Genomic DNA, 21030 nt, shown 5'->3' with positions numbered 1-21030 from the left:
ATGAGAAAAATAATTATATAGACAACTCTAAGATTAGTAAAAATATTTTTACAATTTTTTTGTGTTATTTTCATGACAGAAAAGTGAAATGGCTTTAGGTCTACTTTGAGCTATTTTAAACCAATATTGGTTTGGAGATGATTGTTAGGCTTAAGTGTTCTGATTGAATGTATATCAGGATATAGGTTATATAACATGCAGGCTAAAAAAAGAAACAGCACTCAGTGGCAAATACTGATTTCAGTAAAATAGTATGTGGGAAGGACACATTTTTCAGGAAAGACAATACCATAAAGGAGCTCAATCCCAACAAATGCCAGTTAAAGATGTTACACCAGTGCTATATAGACAGGTACTCCATATAAACTACATATTTTACATCATTCTACATTGGTTAAGCAATTTGATACTGCTTTTCATATCTTACGTTTTAAAACCAAAACTAATTAAACTATGAAGACTTGTTATAAATACATGCAATAAACATTGTATTATACATTTTAGTGCCTGTATATTTTTAGACATTTGGTAATTCCTTAACTATGTTCCTAATAACGTTTTTGTCTATTCTAGTATCTCATAAACCAACTGTGCTGTAACCCTCAAATCTCAGATTTCCAGATTCCTAGTCACCTACTAGAATGATGTAATTTCTCCTAGCTCTGTTGAATGACAAGATGAATGACTGCAAACTCGCCGTTATTTGTGGATTCATTGTTATTCAAGTCACTTCACTGCAGTTTCTCTATAGGCATAAAGCATTTTGGGGGTGGATTGTCTTTTCAAAATGGTAAGAAAGCTATGAGTGCTAAGCACCATGACTATCTCAGATGGAGTACTGAGAATAATGTCATTTGGACAGCTGATAGAGCTAAGCAAATGCAAGTATCTCATTACCCAACGGTTTATTACAGTAATCCCACTATCTTGTTTTTAGGGAGTATGTATCCGTTTGCGAGTGTAGGGGGACACGTGTGACAGGTTTGGAGGCAGTCACAGCTGATTGGAAGCTCCTCTGTCAGCTGAAAGATTAAGATGTCCTTGCATTGAGCAAAAGCAGTAGGAGCAACTGCCCACACAACCTTTGTGTGTGTGTCTTGATTTGCAGTGTTCAGAATCTGGACTGGATTGCTTCATTTTGAGAATAGCTGATGTTTATCTCTGCACATCAAAAAATATTCCCGGGGTTGTACGTGCTGCAAAAGCATAGAGAAAGAAAGACTATTCCTACCTTGTAGAGCTTAACTCTAAATATAAAAGGCAGATGAAAGTTGGGGTGGGAAATGGACGGCTGGTGGACTGGCCAAGATCAGAGCAGATTAGTGACACTGTGAGAGTATGTCATGGTTTAACCCCAGCCGGCAACTAAGCACCACACAGGCGTTTGTGCGCTCTGCCCCCCTCCCCCCCCCCCCCCCCCCGGTGAGATGGGGGAAGAGAATCAGAAGGGTACAAGTGCAAAAACTCGTGGGTTGAGATAAAGGCAGTTTAATAGGTAAAGCAAAAGCCGTGCGTGCAAGCAAAGCAAAACAAGGAATTCATTCACTACTTCCCATCGGCAGGCAGGTGTTCAGCCATCTCCAGGAAAGCAGGGCTCCATCACGCGTAACCGTTACTTGGGAAGACAAACACCATCACTCCGAATGTCCCCCCTTTCCTTCTTCTTCCCCCAGCTTTATATGCTGAGCATGACGTCACATGGTGTGGAATATCCCTTTGGCCAGTTGGGGTCAGCTGTCCCAGCTGTGTCCCCTCCCAACTTCTTGTGCACCCCCAGCCTACTCGCTGGTGGGGTGGGGTGAGAGGCAGAAAAGGCCTTGACTCTGTGTAAGCGCTGCTCAGCAGTAACAAAAACATCCCTGTGTTATCATCAACACTGTTTCCAGCACAAATCCAAAACACAGCCCCATACCAGCTACTGTGAAGAAAATTAACTCTATCCCAGCCAAAACCGGCACAGAGTAGAATTAAGATGACCTGAATCCCAATCCAGTAGGCTGTCCCCTAAGACCTGGAGTTGTACTGCCTTACAGCAGGCACCAAAACAAGCTTTGTCACATCAGATTCTCCTGCTAGTTTTTGGAAAGAAACAGGCACACTCGGGGAGATTCAACCCCCCAATACATGCACCACCCTCTCAAGGCAGCCATCGCTCTCTGTTGTGTAAAGCGGGAGCTACATACCAAGTCTACGCTTGGGCATGCCAGTTATATACCTTAAGTGTAGTATGTCCCTAAAACCTGACTATCCCTTACACAAACACACACAAAAGCACACAGCGTTCCAAACTTGGGAAGTATGACTATGTTGATAATTAGTCAAGCAACAGTTTACCATATTCTTCACTCATTGTTACTTATGATTTCTCACAACTGGTACAAACTGGAGGCAGGTGAAAGCTTCTAGCTCTTTCCTTTTGTTGGGGAGGTGATTCCCCCCAGAATACATGGTGGATTTGAGCTGGGTGGTTTCTTTTCTTCAGTCCTGCTACTTAGAAACTCCATTAAATCACAAATACATTTCATGCGTCCTTATGCATTGGTAATAAAATGTTGTCTAATAAATTCTAATACATTTGTGCCGCCAGCATAAAGGAGAAGACATTACCTGTAATACCAGGAAATCCTACCTCCCTGTATTGATTTCAGTTCAGCAATACCTCACAACACAAAGGCCCACACACCCACAGACCCAGCAGATGCCAGGCTAATTGATTCTGGGCTGAAATAGGAGGGTATCCTCAAAAACCAGTAAGTGGTTTCGTTCCCTTTCTATTTTGTCCCTTAGAAAAATGAAGTCTCTCTCACCCTGGAAGATTCATTGAGCTCTTGAAGGAAGAATAGATGTTTTATGCATGATAAGGTGGTTCTCCAAAGAATGTGGTTCTTTCATTCATGTTAACAGAAATCTAAGATAAAATTCTAGTGTTAAATTATGCATACTTTAGATATATATGGTGTGCTATAAAACGTGTGCTAAAGTAAAGGGAATAAGTGTTTTTTGCTCCCTGGGAAAGGAAGTTGCACATCAATGTTTTTCCCAAAGATTCGGACGTGTTTTGTCTGAGATGTCCACCATATCTTTAGCTTTTTAAAATAAGTGAAATCCTTGTCAGTATCAGTTGATTTCTTAGCTGTGTTATGGTACATAATGCGAACACTACTAGCACACAATTAATTACTTCTCTGCGTAACTACACTTTGTAATTTTTCTCTGCAAGTTACTTTACGTGCAGAGCTGTGCTGGCACATATGCTAATACATAACAAAGGACAATCACCACATACACCCTTATGTGTAAGGGCCGCATTGCAAGTGTCTACTACACTGACTATATGGTTTTAGGCGTCTGCTGTAGCATTTAAACGCAAGAGAGCAGTGAGCAATTCAAACGTGCTGCTACCTTGGGCTGCCCAGCCCCGAGTTCCCATGCAGTCAATGGAGTGGAACAGTTGCAATACCTACTCTCCTCTGACCAGTTGCTCTCTTACACTGAGGAGCCAGAGTCATGCCCTAAAACGTCACGGGTGCTACAGAGATGCTCTCACTATGGTCACTTGTTAGCAATGGAATAGGAGTTATAAATGTAATGCATTTTCGTGGAAATATTTGTTAGTTTTGGGTTAAAGAGCTCATTTTTTCCACTTGGTTCAGGCAGGGTGCCAGGGGACATTTCACAAATCGAGGGGTGTGCTGTAAACTGCTTTTTATTGCATTATGATATGCAGCTTGGGCCACGGGACAAAAATTCAAAATAAAATGACGTGTTGTCTTAAACAAGGCAGCTCTAAAGGGAGATCAAAAGAACAAAGGCCATGTCTAACAGGCAGCATGATGCAAAAGGAGCATTTCCGTAGAGTGAAACAGTTGGTGTCAAGGTCCTGGCAACCACACTCTATGTATTACAGGGGGAGGTTATTTTGGGCTAGCTCTAGTCTGGTCCCACAGGCAGAATGCCCGTTAGCACCTGAGGTGCACTCCTGCAGTGCATCGCAGTGTCCCATCCTACAGAAGTCCAGTTTGCCTGTTCCAAGACCACTCTACAATGCAAATCAAAGCAGAGTAAATCAGGACAATCGAGAACTTAGTTTCAGAGGTGCGCTCCTGATCTGAACCAGAACACTAATGACCAAAGGAACGTCTTTGATACTTTTTAGGTGTGATCCAAACTGCTATTAAAATCAGTACAAAGACTTGGTTGACTTCAGCAATGGAGCTTCCCTTCCAGACAATGTGAAGGGAAGGGGTACGGTTACTGGTCAAGAAAAGATGAAGGGAACAAGAGAGGGAGAATAGGAGTGACTGCATGTGGCTTTTGTCAACCACCAGTGACACCTTTTCTGCAACCAATGATTTTTAAAACTGTGTGATCTCAGGGCATGATTGAGTGCAGGTGTTGAAGACAGAATAATCATTCTTGGCTTCTCTGCACGCTAGGAAGTATTGAATGGCTGCAGACCACAGTATTAATGATACCTTAACTATGATGCAGCCACTCTTCCAACAGAAGGGTTCTGGAATAGGTATTAAGAAGTAATAGAGCATATAGATACTCAAAGGGCTGCAGAAGTTGGGCCAGGATTTCTTGAAGACCCCTGAATCAATATGTGTACAGGGTCATGCTAAGACTCTTCCAACATTTTCATGGTCTCATGAAAAGGCTACTCATAGCTAGCATGCAAATTTTTCCCCGTCATGAAATATCCACAATGTTTTGTGTCTTATTTTGGCTGTTGTTGACTCAGTATTACCAGCTTTCCTTCCCCGCTCCCCCCCTTTTCTTCCCCCCTCCACTTAACAGAATCCAACATTTCTTTGTGTAAATGAACGTATTTTGGTATTTTAATCAGAATGAACTGCATCTGGATTGCTCCTTTATTGCTATCAGTTTCTCAAACTCTGCGGAACATGCAAAAATTAGCTCATACTGAAATATGAGGCCAATGAAACTAAATCCTAGAGGGAGATGGACTAAACACTGCCTAAATGTCCACGATGTCAAAAATTGCAGAAAACTGAGCACAGAGAACAACAAAGAAGATTTTAAAGTGCACCTGCTTTGCAAATAGAGCGCAATGGCTGCATGTTGTGAACATTGAGGTCAAAGATTTCCAGCTGAGGTGACAAAAACTGGAATTTCCAAACTTAGAAACTACCTTCAGCCAAGTAATTGTGAGGAGGAGGGGAATGGTCAAAACAATTTGTGTCATCCCTTGAATGGTTACAGCCTGATAAAACAAAAACACATACTGAGCAGTCAATTTCTAGACGATGCTTAGGTTCCATTACATCACTTACATTATGAGTTCAAATCATGCTGTGTTTACACAAAGCTCCCATTTAAGTCAATGATTTAACAGTGAAAGACAGTTATTAAGGCATCATTATTATTATTTGAATTACTGCTACTAACATGGAAACTCTGTCTTCCCATTTTGTTTGGCATCTACAAAACCCTTCACGCATGGAGTGGTCCATGACTATAAAAAGCCCCCTAACAATCTCAGTGCTTCATGTTCCCTTCTTCTTAAACTCAGTACATTAAATGTTTCCTCAGCTTGTGCTTGTCCCTTGAGGATAGCTCACGTTCTGCTTTCACCATTAACAATAATCGCGTTTATAAATCTAGCGACAGATGTCAGGAACTTATCTCCTTACCACGGCAGAACATGCCTCATCTATTCGCCAGATCGGGGATTAGCTGGGGGGAAGGAGGAGCGGACATGAAGCTACGATGTTTGTCTCACTGTCTCGCTTAAAAGATTCGGCTGACACAAAGGCGGAGAAGCAGGCACCCCGCCACCACTAGGCTCCCGAGTTAACGCGCCGCTGGGATGAGCGGGACGCAGCCCCCAGACCGGGCTGACCTAGGCGGGGGGGCCCCTCCCCCGCTTGGGAGAGCAGCTGCTGCCAGGAACAGGCCCCCGAGCTGGTCTCGGGGGTCGGCTCCGCGGGGGAAAGCCAGCTTCCCGCCCCCGGCCGCCGCCCACCGCCGCCGCGGCCCAACGGCTCCTCCAACCGCCACCGCCCCGCCCCGCGGCCCCTCCTGGGCGGGGCTCCGCGCCGCCACCCGACCCGGCGCCCCGCGCGCCCTGACGGAAGCAGCTGCCTCCCGACTGCCCCGCCTCCTTCCGGAAGCGGGTTCCGCCCGCGCGCACCGGCGGCCTGGCCCCTGCCCCGCCGCGCGCGCCCGCTCCCCTCCCCGCCGCGCCTCCGCCGCGCGCGGCCACGCAAGCACTGCGCGTGCGCGTCTCGGCGCCCGACTCCCGCCCCCGCGCGGTGGAGGGGGCGGGGCCGCGCCCGGCCACGCTCCTGCCTCTGCGGCGGCCGCCGGCGCGGCGCAGCCCGCCCCGCCCCGCCCTCCGCCGCGGGCCGCGCGCGCCGCCGGCTCTGCGCGCGGGGGCGGTGCCAGGCGGCACCAGGGCTCCCCTCGCCCGCCCCGCCCTCCCCACTCGCTCCTCCAGCGGGCAGCGGAGCTCGCCCCGCCGCCGCAGGTGAGTCGGGGGCAGCGCGGGGCGGGGGGAGCCGCCCGGCGCCTCGCCACCGGGGCTGGGGAGGGGGAGAGCGAGAGCGCAGGGACCCCTCCCCGCCCGCCACCGGGGGAGCGCTCCGGTGCGGGGGGGGAGCGAGCGAGCGAGCGGGAGGGCGGGCGCCCCCCGTGGCCCGCCGCCCTCCGTGGCCCGCCGCCCTCCGTGGCCCGCCGCCCTCCGTGGCGGCTCCGCGCCCGCCGCTCTCCTCCGCCCGGGGGTCGGCGTTGGGGCGCGGCTGCCGCCCCGCCGCCCCTGGCCGGCGGTTTCTGCCTGCCGGCCCCACCCCGGGGTGTGGGGAAAGGCGGGCGCGTCCGCGGGCGGGGCCCGGAGCCTCCGGCTGGGGTCCGGCGGCCGGTAGCCGGCCGCTCCCTGAAGGTTACGGGCGTCCAGCTTGGGGGCCTCCCGCCCCAGGCCTGCCGCTGCCCGCCCGGGCGCTGAGGGGAGCGGGGAGGGGGTGTCGGGGCGGCGGAGCCCCCGGGTGGGGGTGCGGCCGCCTCCTGTTGCCGCGGGAGCGGCGGCGGCGTGAGGCAGGTGCGGCGTCCCCGCCGCGTCCGTGGGGCGCGGGGGTGACCGCGGCCAACGCCCGCACCTGCGGAGGGCGGAGCGCGGCGCGGCAGCGCCTTCACCCCGAACAAAGGGGCCGCGCCTCGGGGCTGGCGGGGGAAGGAGCCGGGGCTCTCATCCCCCGGCCGAGCCTGCCCGGGCCAGGCTGGACGGAGCGGCGGCAGCTCCTGCCGTGGCAGCGGCCGGGTGCCGGAGCCTCTGCGTGCGTGCGTTGCAGTTTGAGGATGAGTAAGAGCAGCGTTTCTGTAGCGTTTAATTGCTGCTCGCCTTCGTGTGCTGTTCTTTTCTGTAGTGGTACACGTTAAAAGGCTCTGCTGGTAACTATAGCTTGTGCTTGCCTGCAACAAAAGGAAGAAGTGCAAAGTATGCCTATTAAGTTCCCTACATAAAGGAGCCTTTCAATGCTCACGTTTTTGGTTAGGTAAATAATTTGGTGTTCGCTTTTGGGTTTCTTCTAAATGGAAGCTAATAGCTTCAGCTTCTTCCCCTTAATCGAGTCTCTTTAGAAATGAAGATGTTAAGTGGGCCATACGTATCCCAAGAGTCACCTGGAGAGAGGTTTTTATGTATGATCCGTGTATCCGCTTTGTAGCATCACTGAACCGTCCTGGCAGAAAGACAGCCAAAATGTTTATTTTCAGACTCAAAATGACCCTAGTGTTTTGTTTCAAGCTTGCGTTACCAATTCTCATTGGAAAGAGACTTTGCATTCTGCAGTGCAAACCATTACACTTCTATGAGTGGAAGCGAAAGATACCTCTGCCAGCATTTCAATGTCTGGAGATAGACAGGTTATGGAGAGGTCCGCACAAAAAGCGATCAGTTGTTCTTTGTCTTTTCCAATGAAAGTTAAACTGAAAAGAGAGGAGCTCCTGGGAGACAGGCTGCATGGACTGGGAGAAGATATCGGCATTCTATTAGTTATCAGGATAATTAATAGTGATTATAACTGAATTAATTAAAAATCCTCTTCTCAGCCAACTTATTCATCTAATAGCATGTACCTCAACATTTAAATTCTGGGAAATTGTGAGCGTTCTTCATAGAATGAAGAACAACTGTGTAATATGTAAATCTCTGATGTAGACTTAAACCCTTCAGTCTATGCTTATGAGACGGCTTGTCAAATATTTTCTGCAGAAGCCTCCAAATGGTAGAAGTTATAGGGATTGCCAGTGCTAGGGATGTTTACCCTTTTTTTTCTTTTCTTTTCTGTAAAAATGGGAGAATGTGACATACTGTTGCACAAAAAGATCAAAAAAAGCTTTCAGTCCACTGCATGAGAGGTTAACTGTGGGGTTAAATAAGCTGTGATACTAAATAGTGAATGTATTCCTTTACTACTGCAAATTCCTTGATCTCAGTCTTTGCTTTGTCATGCTCTTCTGAATTTGAGGAAGGGGAAAAAATATAACCGTTTTAAGGTGAAGTAGTTTGAGTTGCATTCACTTTGGCAATGTTGAAATAATGTTGCCTTTGGTTTTTTTTTTTAGACCTCTTTAGCCATGAAAGAGAAAGCTAGAATGTCTCCTAGCTGTGCATTTGTTGTAATCTGTGTCACCTGTGGGCATGTACTCTTTACATAAATAATCCATAGACATAGTAGGCTATTTGGGGGGGGTGGTGGTGGGAGAGGGGGGCAGGGGGAGATGTGGCTGTGAGGATAGGGCAGTGCTGGCTAAAAGCAACCAAGGAGGAACGCAAGACTGTTAAATAACTGTTGTTGGAGACCTTGCAGTGGTCCATGGGTCTTCTGTATTCAGACTGACTTCCGTTAGAACAGTTGTGTTCTTAACCTCAGTTAAGTCATGCGCTGACATCCGTGCATATACTTTTTCTAAGGGATTACCCTGAAACAGGGGTGGTCTAAGATGGGCTTTTACTCCTGTTAAATTTCAACTGCATCTGTCTTGGAAGAAAATAATTGCTGAGGCAAAGGACGTTGCTGTCTTAGAAATTGATGCGTGGCAGTCTCCGGTGTCAAAGAATAATGTAGATAGTGTCTTGTTACATAAAAAGTTGTTTAGGCAACTGCATTTTGGCTAATTGACAACAGCATTATTTTCCCTGCAGTTTCACAACTGAAGAAGAAATAATTATATGAGAAAAATCTTTTAACTTTGTGATTAGATTTGTTTGTTTTGCCACTCTAGCAAGTGCTATAGGATATAGTCATCCTGGGAATAAGTCGTTGATCACATGTGTTCTGGACAGGGAACTCCCCACCCCCTTGAGAGTGCTTACAGCCAGCTTCCAGTAAACTTCTAATGGCTCCAAGCTATTGAAATTACTTTGCATCTAAATTGAAATCTATTTTAAGTGAACAAGGTAGTTTCGTAGGCTAGTGACAGCATTCTTGTGAACATATTATAGCCTGCCCACATCACACACACAATTATGGGTCAACTGCTTTAAGTCTCCTTCCTACCTTATGAAGAATTGTGTGAGGAACCAAGAAAACAGAACAGTTGGTATAATTACTGTACATCCACTGAATGTTCTGCAAAATGTTTTACATTTTATAAATTACTAAGTAGGGAAGAAACGGTTATATGTTATTCGTCTGTTGCAGTACCTAAAATCAGCTCTCAGGGTAGTTCTAAAATGTTATTGGTAAGTCTTACTGTCTGCAGAATCTGAAATTATTTATAGTCATTGTGGATGTAAAGAACTTAGAGTCACTTTAACTATAGCAAATGTGCCTTGCAGACAGACCAGAGAGTTATTAAATCCTGTTTTGCTTCTCATCATGTTTTCTTAACTATTGTCAATCAGAGTGAGCACCTACCAACCAAGGATTTGTCAGTGGGCACAGCTGCTTGTCGAATCTCTTTGGTAGATGTGCAACCCACAACCATAACCAAGGTTAAGCTTATGCTCGGAGTCTTAGGAGCTCTACACAGCAGCAAAAAAATTCTGAAATTCCTACAGAAAAAACAGTACTGGATTTAGGGGTGGGAACAAGTTGGAAAGAAATGTAGTATAGGCTAAGTAACGCTGCCTTAGAATGACCCAATGAGAGAATGGATTGCCTTTGCCTGGAGAGTGGCTTAGTCTTTACTACTAGTGTTTTGTTTAGGGTTAGGTTTGTGTCTATCAAAATTCTTGGCACCTTTGGGGCAATACATTGGTAACACTGAAGTGTCCAGGCTGTGCATAGAGGGGGAAAAATGGAGAAAGAGGTGTGTAGGAAAGGTTGGACAACATAAAGAGAGGAGATGTAATGAAAAAGGCAGTTACTATAGAGAATTCAAAATAAGCTATGCTGTAATCAGTTTATAATGCTAACACAGAGAGGAGCCAAGAATGCAAAGAAGGTAGCACAAACAAGAGATATGAAGAGAGTTGGTTGCGTAGTAACTCTGCAATCGTTACTTTAGTGGAATTGATGATGCTTATTTTGTGATATTGGCTCCTTAGTTCAAGCAATTACAATATACATTGAATTCCTACCAGTACAGTTCATTTAATGCATTGTATTTTTCTCTATAACAGTAAGTTCACTACCTCATTTAATGCAACAGTGTGGGAATGTCTGGTGCAGTGGCGCACAAGGTTTCATTAAAAAATGACATGTAAATACACTGCGTGACCAAACAAGTATTTCTGCAAATTATGGAAAATGCGATTTTGCAAAGGAGCCTGGCACCTGTGCTTAGTAAGTAGGTAGCAGGGATCAGCCACGCATTCAGGCCTTGGTACCTGTTTCATTTTACTCTCTGAAATGCTAACTTAATACCCTTCTGTGCCACTGTTAGACTTGATCTTTAACTCTGATCCTTGTCTCCAGCAGCCTGAGAATGCTTATGTACAACACCCACATACAGGCAGGCAGAAATGTTTCTGTCAACGTTAAACAGAGTGCAGTAAACATGGAAGTCTTCCAGACATGAAACTTCTGTGAAGAACATTAAAAACCAGCTATGTGTGGTATAGTCCTTCTCTTTGCTAGTACTGCCATTCAAGCCCATCAGACGGCGCAGAGTAAAGCTAATCTGTCATTTCAAGGCTGTGCCAGTGTTGTCCTGTTGGTATATAGCTGTGCTGTTTCCTGAAAGGGCTTTTAGTATGGACGTAGTTAATTCTAGCAACACCTTCCCCAGTGGGATTTATTTCAGACCTCAAAACAAAAGAAGCTATACAGACAGGAAAACAAGGTTAATGTGACAGGCTTCTGCAGGCATGCTGTGTCAGTCACAAAACCCACCCTTGACTGGTGAGGTCACGCCACGGAAGATGTTTGAGTAGATGGACCCGAAGGCCCTACTCAAAGCAAGGCTGGCAGAAGCTCAGCCTTAACCATCCATCACTGTTACCCATGGAGATCAAAGTAAGCAAAATCAGATACTGAATTAAAGCGGTTATTGTGTGGAAGAGCTGTTTTGGTATGACACTACTAACTTAGAAAGTTTTTACACACTTAACCACCTAAATAAATTCCACCTTTGTAGTGTAACATGCAAACAAAACTTCATTCCAATCCTCAGAACTCTTGTATTTTAAGAAATAACACTTTAAATCACACACTCTTAAAAACTGGTTTCTGTAAGGTCAAAATTTATACTTAACAATATCCAAATTAAGAGTTCATTGCAATGCTTCAGTATGGTTATGACTGATAGCTCTGTACACCTTATTGCAATGTGAGTTCTCTGACTTCTTATACATTTACATTTTTGAAGTTGTCACTGATTTGAAAATGAATATGAAATTTGTTTTACATTGATACAGTTCACATTGTGAAGTCAGTGGCACAGCACTGGTCTGTATAAGTACAGTTTGTTAAAGCATCTTTCCTTCATGCCCCAGGTTGTGTATTTTTTGTCTGCTGCTGATCAGGCATGATGGCTTTGAGATTCCAGTTCATTCATATGCACTGGAAGTAAGGTATATAATAAAACAGGAGAACTTAACCTAGAAAGAAAAGATTGCACTCTGGACTCCTTCTCTATAAAGTCCACTATCGTCATTCCAAATTTAAAGAGCAGATGTATTAGGCTAAATATCAGAAACTGCTTTCTGTTAAGCAAGTTCACCCTCCAAAATGTTATTAAATGGTTAGTGTTGCAAGGAAGAAGAGATGGCTACGTGTAACTTTTATAATGAAATTCAGTTGGTCTGCAACATGTTGGAGTACAGGTATAGGTTAACCTATAATTGTTGTATTTTCTGTCTTTCAAAGGTTGAGCTTTATAGCTCTTGCAGTCAAAATGGATAGAGGAATGAAATAATCTAACAAAAGCATTCTTCTCTGCAAGATGTATGAGTTGGAACTGAGACCATGTGTATAACATGCATCGTTTAAGTGAGTTTCTTCAGGCTGGAGTGTTTTGAAGAGTATTGCAAAAGCAAATTAGTTCTAGTGATCTTAAGTGTAGTTTGGAAAATTTGAAGAAAACCATTGCTTGAGGAGCAAAGTTTTATATTGTAATCTTTCTAATAGGTTTTACTACAATTCTAGGAGGTAAGACTTTTTTACGGACATGGGGGAAAAAATAATTCTGGGAGGAGAAACTGAAGCAGAAACAATCTTGTAGCCAAATACTAGGATATTTTTAAAAAAAATATGAACAGTGAAATACGGTATGATAAAATACTGAAATGGTTGTAACTAACCCAGTCGGGATGGCATAGTTATTCTTGGATTGTCACTAGTTTGAAGGAGAGATTTTCAGGAACATAATTTCTGTTTCTCAACAGGTTTTTATGATCTTTCATGCTGACCATTATCTGTGAACAACAGGAGTGGATTTTAACAACACTAACTTTTCCAGACTTTATGCAGGACTCAGACTGTGTGTGTATTAAGGTAAAGGAAATAAACCCTTCAAGGAAAAAAGCTGTAAAATTAGCTTCTGACTCCATGGAGAACTGATGCTAGTAGAAGTACCGCAGCTGAATTGAAAGTATGCAGGTGACCAGCTGGAAAGAAAATGTTTTCATAAGTCAGCAGTAATGAAGGTTTTGTAGGCCAGGGGAAATCCTATATTACACCATGCAATGTTGAAAAGGTATTAGGTCACGTACTTCTCACTGGAATTTAAAAGTTCATGTGTGCAGAAAGGAATACAGCTCACAGTTGGTAGTGTTTAGTGTTGCAACATGTGTAGCATTAAATGAATTAAATGTTGATAAAGATAACAGATTTCACCATAGACAGACTTCTATAGTAGTTCTTCCCTGGGGAGACTGAGCTTTAAAGTAAACCCGATTTGGCCTGTGACCATCGCTGGAATGCCTCTAGCTTCTGCGTTGCGTGTCTGGCTGTAGGAAGAGAGGCACGCTTGAGACCCATCTAGTGATGTGCAATAGTATACCATCCTTAATGGTGCCTTTTCCAAGACTCCTTGCCTTTGGAGTGTGATTACAAAACTGATTTTTAGGTTGTTTATCAGAAGTTTTGATAGCTGCTTCACTTGGTTACCCAGACAGTCTAAAATGAATGTGATGATTGCTTCTGTGTTCAGAAATTGACCCATGATTTTCGTGCACCTTGCTGTATAAAGAATATTTTTTAGATAGCTTGTTCTGTTAAAACTTAAACTTACACACTTACATTCTTGTAAGTCATTTAACAGTTCTGCAATGTTCTGAATTATCATGTGCATGATAAGAGCCGTAAGAATTCAATAGGAACAAAAAGCAATTATTAAAAGTTACTACTTTACAATTTGAGAACATTTAACTTGGAAATGTCTTCTGTGGTACTGCAACAAAAGACTGATCAGTATTTTAAGCAGGGCAAGATCAAAACCACCTTGCACTGGCACTTAATGTGAAAACTGATAAATTGACCTGAATATTAATAATTTCATACTAAGTTCATGAACTGAATGCCATCTGTTTCTAGCCACTGCATGTTTTATGCCCATAATATGTGAAACAGCCATGAAACTCTACCATGTATCATATGATTGGCAAGCATATATTGAACTAGAAGACAATTAATTGCCCGATTGGGTCTTTTAGATCTACTAGATTGACTCTACCAATTTTTCAAATCATAGGTCTAATAGTTTTAGAATAAACAGCATCTGAAAATGGGGAGGGGTCAGACTAAACAGTGTTTCAACTTCATGAATGCTGTATTACCATGCAACATTAGGTCTATAACCACTTGTGTCCTTGAATCACCTACTCAAAAGGTTAATTACAAGTCTGTGTATTTGCAAACCAGACTCATTCAGTGAGTCATGCATATGAAACCCTCTTCCCCTCAATAAAACAGAAAAATGATTAGGATTTTAGGAGGAGCAATTTGCACTGCATAGAGTGTAAACAGGAAGAGAAGTTACCGGAACAAAATATGGCTTCAAAAGTAATGCTCTTACAATAATACTACAAAAGAGTACTTACACATTTGTAACTGGGTGGTAAAACAGATGGCAGTGTCATAAACTGAATGAAGTAACTTACTTTGCCAAGTCAGATTTCACTAATGAAATTTATTTGCTACAGCTGGATGATTCCTTAGAGGAATAAAAGGAATTTTTTGAAATGCAAAATCCAACATGCTCCTATTTTATTAGGTTCCATTTGGCTGGTGTATTGATGCACTCTGCCTGTGTGGAGAGAGAACGCTTGCCTGTATTTGTGAAGAGGAGACGGAGAATTTGGTGGTACCTGCTTCTTGATGTCTCTTGCTAATAACCTGTGTTCGGTCCTGTGCGTTTGCACCATTTGTGCTGCGGCCTTTGAAATAAATGTGCTTGCACCTGCTGAAGCACTTGTTCCCTGCATCCTTCATTGCCAGAAGCCAATTAATAAAATGTGAAGGATACTGTGTTTTGGTATTCCTACTCTGCTTTTGTTGAAACTTCATCCAGCTAGGCACTAACCACAAGGAAGAAGGCAGTGCCTGCCTCAAACGCTTTATTTGAAAGCTTAAACTTTTTCTATGTCAAGAATTTCATAGGAGCGTTATTCAAACAAGGCTTGTGTGTTCATTCTGTCTGTGCTAATACCTTGAAGGAATTTAAGGGTGTTTATGTGAGTTTTCACCATAATACTATATGACTGGCTAATGAGGCAAAATAAGTTGGTTTGAGCAGGATAAACTCCCTGAGCTATCAACATCGGAACTTCTCTCACTGTGAAGCGAGATGCCTGCAACACAACAAGGCTGCTTCTACTAGCCAGAATACGTGGATGGCATCCCTCCTATAGATTCCTTAAGTGTTGAGTGCAGCCTGACATGAGCCTAGTGGGTACTTGGTTTGCTTTGCAGATACCATTTGTTTCTGGATTTCTCTGTCACAAGTTACTTTCCTGCCTATAGAGCAGTGAAACTATTTGGGTGGAGTTTTGGGTTTAGTGAGTGTGGATCTTAAGTCATTCTTTCTGGCTGTAAAAATGACCATATGGACACTTGCTTTTTCTAGAAAATGCACATCTGACATTCTGAACTTCTAACTAAAGGAAGAGTGTAGGGTTGTTAACAATTAATGAGATACTTGCATTAGAGGAAAACCTGATTTATGGACTTGTTCTGGCAAACCTGTATTTTTCAAGTATCATTTGGAAGCCTTCTTCAGGCTTTGTTTAAAGAATTTACTTCAAGCCAAGTCAAAATGCTTACATTTAAATCTTCCTTAAATTTCTTTAGTGAATTTTGAAGTGTAAGTGTACAGGGGCAAAAAGGACAAGATGATGTGATTGAGATTTCTTTTGAAGTATGGTTGACAAAAAAAGCTGGTTTTATGATACTGAATATGTTGTGAGCAACTTTTTGAATGCAGAGCTCTTGAACTGCTTTTAAAAGTGAACTGCTGAGGCTCATGCTGCAAGCTCTGGCATAGTGCCTTTAAGGGAACTCTGTTTTTGTTGCTTTCCAGAATAGCTGGAAGCAGCAGCTCTGTGCAAGCGTGAGTGACGCCTGACTTATCAGTCAAAAGTTAGCTTCCAAATGTGCTTTCTTTCACTTGAAACACAGGGTGAAAATGGCTGTAGCTACTATATCTTAAGTGACACTAGCTTAAAAGTGTCCTTGAAGTTCATCCCTCAGTCCTTAGCTGAATAGCACTAACTTAAGACCCCAAGTTGTTGATCCTGTGTTACTAAAATTCATCCTTGTAGGCTATGCCTTGCCCCTTACATTTTATGAAGGGAGTGTGGGGGGGGAAGTGTCTTGTATATCAAATGCTGAATAAAATTCAGTAGTAGCAGCTGCTTTGTATAGCATCTCCCATGAATGTAACTTGACTTTTGTCAGGAGACTTGATTATGGGTATTTGGTATGGGAACCTCTTCTGCAGATGTCCCCCTCTTCTGTTTCAGCCTTTCATTCCTCCTTAGTTTTGCTTATGCTAGAAAATCAGCTGTAGTACCATAGTACCTGTTTGTCTGTCTCGCCTCTGAATCCATGCAAGTCTCTAGCGTGGATAGCTTTGACAGGCTAGTGACATGTAATTGTTCATTCTACCACCACGGCTCCTGTTACTGTTAATTCTTTTCTCATGGTATATAATGTAAGATCAATAAAAAATGAATGCCTTCTGTTAATATTCTAGATTACAGACCTCCATGTTTAGAAATTTAATCTAAGAGAAGACATGACTCCTACACTTTGTGTTAAAGCAACACTTCAACACTGTCAACCTCAGAAAGCTAAGTTCCCTCAGTGATTACAATAGACTGAGATAGGGCACCAGCTGCGTAGTGAACTTGAGGAAGCAGAAATGGTATTCCAGACTCTCATGTAAATGTGTATATTACCAAAATTACTTCACAGTGTAACTTTAGTCAATGGAACTATGAAAACAAGCTTGCTGCTGGTGTTAACCTAGGTGCTGTGCTTGAGTTTGCTTCTTTTCCCACTGATTTCTGGATCAGTCCAGATAAACCACTGCAAGTATCTAGATGTCTTCCAAATGGTCCATAATAGCCATCACATAACTTACAAAAAGTGAGGAATCTTCAACAGGTGCTAAATTCCAGTTGAGGAGTCTTACAACACTTGCATTGTTTTTTCCACAGTATTTATAGGCTGGAGGTGCTGCAGTTTGCAGCTTTCCCCATGCTCAGTTATGTGTTTTTCTGGTCTGTCTTTTGTGCCAGCAAGCTGTTTAGGTAGCTAATCTGTCCAAAAAGCAGTATAGGTTAGTTTTTGTTTAGAGCAACTTCTGAACTGCTTTGCCACCTAGTTGTTGCAAACACAAGTGCCTATTGGAAGGAAGGATATGGGAATATCAGTCAGACTGTGGCAGGTTCAGTTTATATCAGCCTTGCAGACTGACACAGTTGGCCTCGAGTGTTGTGTGTTTTGTCAGCTCTTTATGTGGACAATAATGTAGCTGCTTCATTTTCTTTTCAGTACATTGCAAGGTTTAAAATCTTAAGATCTTGATTTTGTTCCAGACTGTTTCTGCTGTTCAGTTTGTCAGGGTTTTCTTGTGCTGTTCCATACGGGTTTCAAGAAATTTCTTTATGGAAGTGCCTCCCCAGAAGTCTTCTTGCAGGATGCCAAAGAGGCTTTTTGGTAACAAAATGCTGAAACGATGACTTAAAACATAAGGAATATCTAAACATATCTATTCTTGCATCAGAAGCTGCGGCGTAGTTCACGGCTATGCCCTGAAGCTGGCACTAAGGCCCTGTGGAACCTCGGGGAGACTGCTGGAAGGCTGTGAACAGAGGTTTACTGGCTTCTTGTTGGAGGGATCTTAATTCTTGTGATGATGTCTTAAGAGCACAGAGCTGCGGGTGTGTGGGGACCACTGTTCTTTATAGCAGCATGATGTAATTTATAGGATGGATGGGGCCTCAGATGCTTGGTGAAGAGTTCACTGGTTGACTCTTTCAGTTTCAGTGTCTGGATATGGTTACAGTTCGAAGTACCTGTCTCAGGAAGCTGGGAAATGTAGGTCTTCTGCCTGAGGAGATTTGCTGCTGCTGAGAGATAGAACTTAAGTCAGTTTTCTACCCTTTGCTTTTCTTAGTAGATGCGTAGTCACCTTAGTAAATTTGTTTTGTGGGTGTTGGAGAGACAAGCACTTTTTATGGTGTGCACGAGAAAGCTTTGGAAAGAAGCGTTCTTACCAAACCTTGAACGTGGCTTAACTGCTTGTTAAAGTCATGGGAAGCTATGAATCCTAATTCCCAGTTAAACAGGTTTATGTCAAAGGATTATTTTCAGGAGAAAGGAAAGGACCTATTGTGAAAGTGTTTCTAACTTGTTCTGAGGTTGAGGTTCAGGCAGTCTGTTTCATTGTCTAACGAGACTAGTCATTTCTAAGATAGATTTGAATATTTGGGTTCAGTTTCCTCTTTCTTTAGGCTACTACTTAGAATTTATAGTGATTATTTAATATTTGAAATATTCTACCTTAATAAAATACTGATGTTACTTTGTGCAGAGCTTGACAGATGTTGCATGTTTAAACTGTAATAAAAACGCCAGTCAAACTCGAGACATGGAATGACACTTATTACAATAATGCTGATCTAACCTAAAAAACTTCCTTACTCTCCAGTTCTTAAAACAGCTGGCATCATGTATCCCATCCTATGTCCTCATGTATCCTATCTATTTCTGGGTCATGGGGTGTTTCTGCTGATCTAGTTTGAATATTGTAATTGGAAGCAGCTGTTGGGAGGGTTAGGCTCTGCTTGCCTGGAGTTGCCTCCCTCCATTTCCAGGAACATTTTTGTTGCAGGAATATCTGAGTCATTCCTGAGGTGTCTTCCAGATATTTCGCATCTAGTATGCTAGTCTGTGCTGATCATTTTCAAGCATAATTTTGCTGCTGATAACCAAACTGAAACTACTGGACTCAATAAACAATGAAGTAACTAGATGAAATTGTGATCTTTTAATAACAGATAAGATTATATTGCTTCGTGGTCCCTGGGGACATGAAATGTGTTGACACTTTTTAAAATTCTTGGTCCTGTGCTTTTTCTCAGAAAGCTGAACTTGTAATTTCTAGGTCAGGTGAGGCAACAGAGTTGTGAATCACTTTATGGGAATTAGAAACTTTGGAGAATATTCAAACTTGCTTTAGAAGATGGGATTACTGTCAAATAATTACTATAAATTTTCACTTCAGAATGAGATAAAAAGTTGTAGCTAATGTTTCTGGAGGTGATAGATTATACTAAGTGTAAAGTACAGAGTAGTGCAGGTATTAGTTTCTTCAATTAAAAAAATGACCGAGTTACTTGTTTAGAACAACATGAGTCTCCATTACTAAATTTTCTTTAATTGTTCAGTAAATGATTGATACAATATTTTGCCTTTCTGGAAGTATTCTGGTCAAAGCATACTAACTGTAGTTCTTAATATCGTACAGGTAGCTCACGTAATTAAATTATTCCTATTCCTTCAAATGTATCAAATTCTAACTCAGTTAAAAACAGAGTAAAAGCAGGTGCTGTGAGATATGAGCTACTGGTTGTAATTGATGCTCATTATATAAAACAGTCTTCAGGGAAGAAAGTTACTCATCGTAAAAGTGAGTGGGTAATGAGTTTAATGTGACAGCCTTGCAAATCTTTATGTAATCTTCTCTTAAAGGAAAGGAAACAAAAGGACTGGAATTAAGTTTTGATGTCATAGTTTTATCAAGACTATAAAAATAACAATGTAAGAAATTGTTTTGTAATTGAAGAAAGGCACCACTATCTCTACTTATTAACTAGAATCTACTGTACTAACTGTACCAACTATCTTTAAACACAAAGCTATGTTTAACTAGTCTCCTTCAAACAAATGCCTGCAGCAAATCAAAGTCCTCCTGTTAAGGACAACTGCATCTTCACAAAGCCTGCATTCAGCTTTATGTATAGCACTGCAGAAGATGCCAGCTGAATTTGTGCCTGTAATGATCTGACTTCGGTGTAATGCTTCTCCTTCCCTGGTCTGCTCTCATTCACATCGCATTTACTAGACTCCAGGAGATCAAAATGGACAGAGTAGCTTCTTGACCTCTTTTAGTCACATTCTTTAAGAAAATGAGTCTGATCATATGTTCTGTTCTTTGTTAATTTTTGGCCTATTGGCCAGTTTGGGGCACATTTTGACAGAAGTTTAGGTGTCTTGGATATGATTGTTCCCGTAAGTTTCCTGAATATGTGCTGCTGGCTAAAGGGGGGGAAATCTGTACCAGTGCTCCCTGTGAAGGAAAGGAAGCAATCTGAGCTGGATGTCTGTTGCCCTGTTTGGGCTGGTACACAGCTACTCTGTTGGCCACGTTTTTGCTCCCTTTTAGTGTATGAACGTTGGGATTATTGCATTGAGGAGGAATGTAGAGGACAAATGGCACAGATATGTAAGGAAGCATGCTTCAATTAATTGTTTTGGAGCAAGTTAATCTGTAGGAAAACTAATCTGAGAAATAGGGCAACTTAAGAGGAGTCTTCTGAATTTGACCAGGTGAGCAAGATGAGTGAGGAGATGAAAAGCGTAAGGTTTTTTCACCCATAAGCATATTTTTAGGTCTCAATTTATTGGGCTGAAGAAGTAGGTGGGAGGACAAAATGAAGACTAATGTAGTAGGGAGTGCAAGGATTCCTACCTTTTTTTTTTTTCCTTCCTCCTTACCACATATTTGCAAAGATATCTTCCCTGAAAACATTGTCCCTGGAGATGAAAACCTCTTTTATTGCTGGCACCTGATCATCTTACCTACTCTTGTGGATCTGGATAACCACTCTGTGCTCCAAGGCTTTATGCAGAAGTTAACATGATGCTTACATTGTCCAAGTCCTGTTACAGGAACACTCTCCAGCTGGCTCCTCTGCTGGGTGGAGCTGAATGTTGTGTTTAAATCCATGGGGGCCTAGAGATAACACTATTTCTCACACAGAGGACCTGCTATGTAAGGTGTGAAACTCTGGAGAAGTTAGTATTGATACAGGTAGAAGCCAGTCACTCAAGACAGGCAACAGTTTTACAACTCCAGTTACAAGTTCCTATGGCTACATGATCTTAATCATGT

General features: G+C 42.8%; 1 protein-coding gene across 3 annotated transcripts in view; it reads left to right on the top strand.

Moving 5' to 3' along the window:
• Positions 1–6440: 6440 nt before the first annotated feature.
• Positions 6441–21030, top strand: part of RALA (RAS like proto-oncogene A) — a 29042-nt gene continuing 14452 nt past the window's right edge. The window contains exons 1-2 of one of the 3 annotated variants that reach the window (XM_076330782.1): positions 12794–12902; positions 14623–14712. The gene's annotated coding sequence lies outside the window, so the exon portion shown is untranslated. Of the gene's footprint in view, positions 6494–12793; positions 12903–14622; positions 14713–21030 lie in introns of those variants that run through there. The other 2 variants (XM_076330783.1, XM_076330784.1) reach the window with 2 other exon arrangements.

This window comes from Aptenodytes patagonicus, chromosome 2 (assembly GCF_965638725.1).
Source record: "Aptenodytes patagonicus chromosome 2, bAptPat1.pri.cur, whole genome shotgun sequence".
Lineage (NCBI taxonomy): Eukaryota > Metazoa > Chordata > Aves > Sphenisciformes > Spheniscidae > Aptenodytes > Aptenodytes patagonicus.
The sequence above is the reverse complement of the archived record's forward strand: the minus strand, read 5'-3'. Positions and strand labels throughout refer to the sequence as shown.